Source organism: Bos grunniens, chromosome 24, assembly GCF_055505025.1.
Source record: "Bos grunniens cultivar Pamir isolate PY7600 chromosome 24, Bosgru_T2T1.0, whole genome shotgun sequence".
In the NCBI taxonomy this organism is placed as follows: domain Eukaryota; kingdom Metazoa; phylum Chordata; class Mammalia; order Artiodactyla; family Bovidae; genus Bos; species Bos grunniens.
The window spans coordinates 35,395,624-35,401,623 of record NC_141188.1 but is presented as its reverse complement, the minus strand read 5'-3'; the positions used below and the strand labels follow the sequence as shown (position 1 = coordinate 35,401,623).

At 41.1% G+C, this 6,000-nt stretch overlaps 1 long non-coding RNA gene across 1 annotated transcript in view; it reads right to left on the bottom strand.

Moving 5' to 3' along the window:
• Window positions 1–2,022: 2,022 nt before the first annotated feature.
• LOC147346039 (uncharacterized) overlaps window positions 2,023–6,000 on the bottom strand; it is a 23,047-nt gene continuing 19,069 nt past the window's right edge. Inside the window, exon 2 of the long non-coding RNA XR_015153445.1 lies at window positions 2,023–3,686. This is a non-coding gene — a long non-coding RNA (uncharacterized LOC147346039). The remainder of the gene's footprint in view (window positions 3,687–6,000) is intronic.

The following is a 6,000-nucleotide window of genomic DNA, read 5'->3' as shown; positions in this document are numbered from 1 at the left end:
ACTTCCAAGGTACCACTATTCTGGGGTCTCCATTAAATGCTTCAAGAATTTAATACGTTCTCTCCTCTTGGTTGAAGGGAATTAGAATAATTCATAACACTGTTTGAGCTGTAGAAATTACTTGTACCACAGTTCTCCAGTAATAATGCTTTCCTTGAGATTTACCCTGTCTTGACCTCATGGATTTTACCCTATATATGTGTGTTCTGATGTTCAGCCAAAGTTCAAGGAATTTCTATGCCTATTTCTGGGATTCTTCTGAATAACTCTGTCTTATTGCATACTCTGCCCTCAAAATTCTAAATGCTTCAGCTTGCTGGAATTTTGAAAGATTGCTGAGCTCTATTTGAGTTCATGCTTCCTACACCTAAGACTGGAAATTACCTCCAGACAGAATACTTTAATGATGACAGGCCTTACATCATCTGTTTTCCTTTTCTCAGTGATTGCAATCCTGTGCTGCCTGTTGTGAAACATCTGAAAATAGTTGTTTCCTATATTTTGTCCATTTTTCTTATTGTTTACAGGGAAAGGATAGGTCTAGACTCTATTCATTCCTTATGGCTGAAACATAAGTCTTTTCCCTCCACTTTTGACATTTGCCTCTCATTCTTTACACTGTCACCAGAGTGATTCTCTCAACACAAATCTGATCATATTAGCCCCCAGATGCAATGAGGGCTGCTGGCTCTACACAGTCTTATCCTTCCCACTCCTCCAGCACCATTTCTCACTATTCCTCAATTTCCGCTTTATGTTCCAGCATTATTAAAATACTTTCAGTGTTCTTCAAACGTGCTGTGATCTCTCTCTCACACATGTGGACCATTGCAAATATTCTCTCAATTTAGGATATTTGCCTTGCATTCACGTATTCATTAGGAGCTTCCCTGGTGGTTCAAATGGTAAAGACTTTGCCTGCAATATAGGAGACCTGCATTTGATACCTGGATTGGGAAGATTCCCTGGAGAAGGGAATGGCTACCCACTTCAGTATTCTTGCCTGGAGAAACCCATGGACAGAGGAGCCTGGCAAGCTACAGTCCATGGGGTTGCAAAGAGTCATACACGATTGAGTGACTGACACTTTCACATATTCATTATCCCTTCATAAATAATTTATATGTCCCTTTTCCAGAGAGATCTCCCATAAAACTTAAGAGTTTGTTTTATAGCTGCCTGACACTCTCATCATACCTTGTATTTGTCTTAAAAATAACCCTCATCATTATAATTATTTAATATCTGTCTTCTTCATTAGACTAAATCCAAATGAAAGCTCAGCATTGCTCTCATCAAACCTGCTAAAACTCCCGTGCCTTGCACAGCAGCTGGAAGAGTAGATCTCAACAAATACTTGATGAAGAAATTAATGAAAACTTAAGGTAATTAATCAAAGAACTGACAGAGGGAGGTAGAGAGGCAAAGGGAGGAAGGAAACAAACAAACAAACCCTAATGTTCAAAAAGGCAGAAGGATCTAACGGACAGCACGTTTCCATTTCGTTGACACCACAGGTCAAATTTTCCAGATGTCATTTAACTTCTCACTTTTGTTTTGCCTTTGTTGACAGAGGCACTAAAAATAAAAATGGTACATTTGATACCTTTCTTTTTGCAAACCAAGGAGACTCAGAGGAAATGTTTTTCCATAATGGAGTTTTCGGAAGCAATCATGATGAACAAAGTTTCACAATAATGAGTGCAGTGTCTGATGATTCTATTACTCTGTCTTGGGTAATTCCATGGTAGAAGAGATCCATTATGGCTCGACCTGTTCTTTGTCACCACTGTTGATTTAATGTCAAGGTAAAAGAATGTCTGCAGACCTGATATGATATTTATCATCTTAATTAAGTGTCATGTGAACAAACAAAATTAGGCTGTGGCAATCAAAGATCTGGAAAAGAATGTTTAGAAGGATTGAAAGATTGTATGTTTCATACAAGGCAATGATGCAAAGGTTGTAACATTTTCATTCAAAAGTCGTGGATCTGTTGCCTAAAATGAAGAAGTGGCTTGCTAATTTGTCATCACTCAGTCTTTATTATTTATCACTTTTTCAAAAAATAAAAGGAAATAACATAAGATGTTTCCTCACAAAGTGATATGCTTTAGTGACCTGCTTAAAATCTTCAAAAAAGAGAGGCATTTCCAAACTAAAGCTTAGATCTCCTTGTGAAACTTTCTTTAGGTGGTAAGGAAGTCGTATATTCACCAAAAGTTCAGTGGCATCATAAAATATTAGGTAGAGATAGAAGAATTTGTACAGACCATTTGGTAAAATCTCCCATGTTAGAATCAGAAAGTGGTTTTTCAAGAGCATCCACTATTTCTTTGGATATCATTTCTCCTCTGCAGTTTGACCTCCTTTGACTTCCAGCCCATTCACACTTTTATTCTTTCTCCTTCCATCAATCCCTCTGTATCTCATTTGTTCTCACCGGGAACCCAAGCTCTCTAAGCAGGCATTTCAGCATAGGTTTAACTAGCAAACCGGGTCACCTTTATACTCCTGACTTGCCCACCATTCCAACACCCCAGCTTTGAGCTGGCCTCATGTCCTCAAAGTGCTTTTGGACTTTTCTCCAGCAATCATCTCCTCTCCAGCTAACTTCTTCATGTAGACCCTTTCACTGATTCACAGCAGCAAGTCACCCAACTCTGAGGACTCAGTGTGCTCTCTGCCTTCCGGGGGCTCCCAGTGCTGCTTCTTGGTTCTTAAACTCATCTCATACTGATGCTCTGTTACACTCCACACTCACAGCATCTTCAAATCTTGGGGTTTTGTAAATACTTAGAACTCTAGGGTCCGGATAATCCAAATCCTTTATTTTACAAACAAGGAAAAGGAAAAAAGTCTAAGATAGGAAGTTTCACAGTTAATGATAAAGGTCTGACTGTAATTCATAAAAGGGGAAACCCAAATTCCTTACTCTGATTCGCCTGTGCCCTGACCTTTCAAGTCATGGGTTTTAATTTCAACACCTATTGCGCCAACAATAAAAAACCATCCAGTAAAAACTCCCTTAACTTTCCCAATCTCTACCCCAATATCATTGAGTGCAAAGACTACGGGCCTTGGTACCAGAAAGAGCAGGAGTCAGTCTCAGCTCCCTCATTTGCTATCTGTGTGACAGCAGGAAAGTTACTAACCCCATTTTGGCCAGACTGTCTTCACAGCAACAACAGACTGGAAATCTACCCTTTAGGGTTTTTGTGATGGTTAGGCTTCCTGTGTGTAAAACTATAAGCCTAATGGCTGACAAGGAATTGGTCAACAATGACAGTTACTTTCACTTTGCTTTTTAGCATACTCTTCTCTCTGCTTCCAAAGCTGTCCTTATTTTCACCCACTTGCTTCCAATCTTCTCAGAAGATGCAGGTTTCATTTTCCTTTTCAAAATGAATCCCTCTTCCTTAGATTGTGAATCTGTTTTTGTCCCCTTGCTCTGGGCTCTGAGCCATTAGCTGGCTGTTCTCTCCAACATCTTATACTCCTCTTCCTCTGGGGACTCCCTTGCAGCTGGCTTTTCACCTGCACACAACTCCCCTGGCCTTGAACACACCTTCAGGGGAAGGTTGCAGGAGTGTGGGGGTCAGCGAGGCGATAAGCAGCAGGTTCTGAGCATGACGGGTATTTGACAACTCTTCAGGGGAATTTTGATGTGCTTCCTTCCAGCCACACTGGAGAAAAGAAAAAAAAGAAAGTGAAGTCGCTAAGTTGTGTCCGAATCTTTGCAACCCCATGGACTGTAGCCTACCAGGCTCCTTTGTCCATGGAATTTTCCAGGCAAGAGTACTGGAGTGGGTTGCCATTTCCTTCTTCAGAGGCTCTTCCCGACCCAGGGATCAAACCCGCGTCTCCCACATTGCAGGCAGACACTTTACCATCTGAGCCACCAGGGAAGCCCTACACTGGAGAAATTTCACCTTACAGATAGAAGAGTTCTAGCTTCCTTATTCCAGTTACCACCAATTTCAGGGAGGTGGGGAGTAGGGGTGGGTAACAGACCTTCCTATGCCATTGTCTGATTACTCATTCACTCTTTAACACTGAGATGGTTTGTTAAAACAGATTTCTGAGTCTCAACTCTAAATTTCTGATTAAGTTTGGATTAGGGATAAGAATGTTATTTCCAACAACTTCTCAGGTGATATTTATGTCTTTGTCCAGAGACACATAAGAACTACTGCTCCAGAGGTGAGTGGTCTGTGAACCAGCAGCATCTCACCTGGGAAGTGTCACCAATGCAAGATCCAGTCTCCACCCCAGATCTACTAATCCAGAATCTGCATTTTAATAAGACCCATATGACTCACATGTACATTACAGTCTGAGAAGCCCTGCTCCAAATCAGTGGTCCTCAATACAGTATAAATGTTAAAATCACTGGGAAGTAATTTTTAAATACTGCAACCTGGACCCCACCTTTAAGAGTCTGATTTAGTTGGACTAGGGTAGGCCCTCAAACATCAGTATTTTCTTATACCTGGGAATCTTGTTAAAGTGCAGATTTGGACTAAGTAAGTAGTTCTGAGGTCACGCATTTCTAGAAAGCGCTGAGGTGATGCTGCTGTTATGGTCTGGGGGTCACATGTTAAGTAGCAATCCACTCCGGAAAGAACTGTTAATGCTCTCCTCAGCTCCAGATTTAACCATTCTTTTTCACCCTCATCCATCTTCATCTCTCTGCAGCTATTATCCATTCTTCCTGCTTTAAAACACTAGTTCTCAGCATTGACCACAAATCGCCATCATCTGGAGAGCTTTTAAAACTACTGATTCTTGGGTCCCACCCCCAGGGATTCTGATGTAACTAGCATGGGGTGTAGCCTGGAGACTGGAATGTCTACATCTCCCCAGATGATTCTAGCGGGAGCAAAGTTTAAGAAGCTCTGGTTTAAAAGCAGTTTGCCATACTCCTGAGATACAGCAGTATTCTATATTCTCTCCTACTTCTCAGACACTTCTTAGTATCCATCACTTGCTACTTTTTCTATCACTCTGGTAGTTTTATCCATCACGACTATAAATATATGTCTGTATCTGAAAACTTGACAAATTCCCCAAACATGCCTCTCTTGACTTTCACATCTGGAGGAAAAGTCCATTCATTCTCACAGTCACCAGGACACATAGAAAAGTCTAGACACTTAACAGCTTGATTCTTTTTTCTGCTGCTCTGTCCTGTCCAGCCAGGGCCAGGCTATTTCCTCTCCTCCCCTTCAGTGTCTCTGCTGCATGGCTTTTCAATTCCATTTTTACTCACAGCTGATTTCAGATTTCATAAGTTTTTTTGTAGCTACTAAAATAGCCTCCAAAATGTCTCTGCTTCTCACCTCTCTCCCTGACTCAGTTTACACACCTACACCATGGAGCCAACTCCTTACCCCATCTCCATGGCATTTATTAATATCCCACTGAAGTATTAATAGCATTCTCAGGGCTCCACCAAGGGAATATTGCAATGAATCATTTTCCAAAGTAATATTCACACACACACACACACACACACACGCCCAGCCCACTTTATCTGGTGCATTTCTTTTCTTCATAGCATTTGTCATCTTCTAACTATATGATTTGTTTGTTATGTTCATTGTTAAGTATCTGTGTCCCACTATTAGAGTTTAAGCTACATGAAGATGTTTTTGCATCTTTTGTTCTTCGATTTGTCTCAGGAACGTAGAAGAGCACCCGCCACTCAATCACTATTGGTTGAATGAATTAATACATTTTAACCATAGTTAGCAATGCAAATATCAGTTACTTACTCATAAACTAGGTAACTCCTGCTACCCAAGTTAGGAGCTCCCTGGCAGGATTCTGCCAAGACCGTCTCCTCCTTGGGGTCAATTCGGGCTTTCAGGAGGTGGGAGGGTGCAGAGAAGAAGAGCAGAAAAGGTCAGGGAGGAAAGGAGAAGAGAGGGGGTAAAGAACAGGCATCATACAAAACGGTTCCTGTATTGATTTCTGCAGTTCTTTATGTGGCTTGTC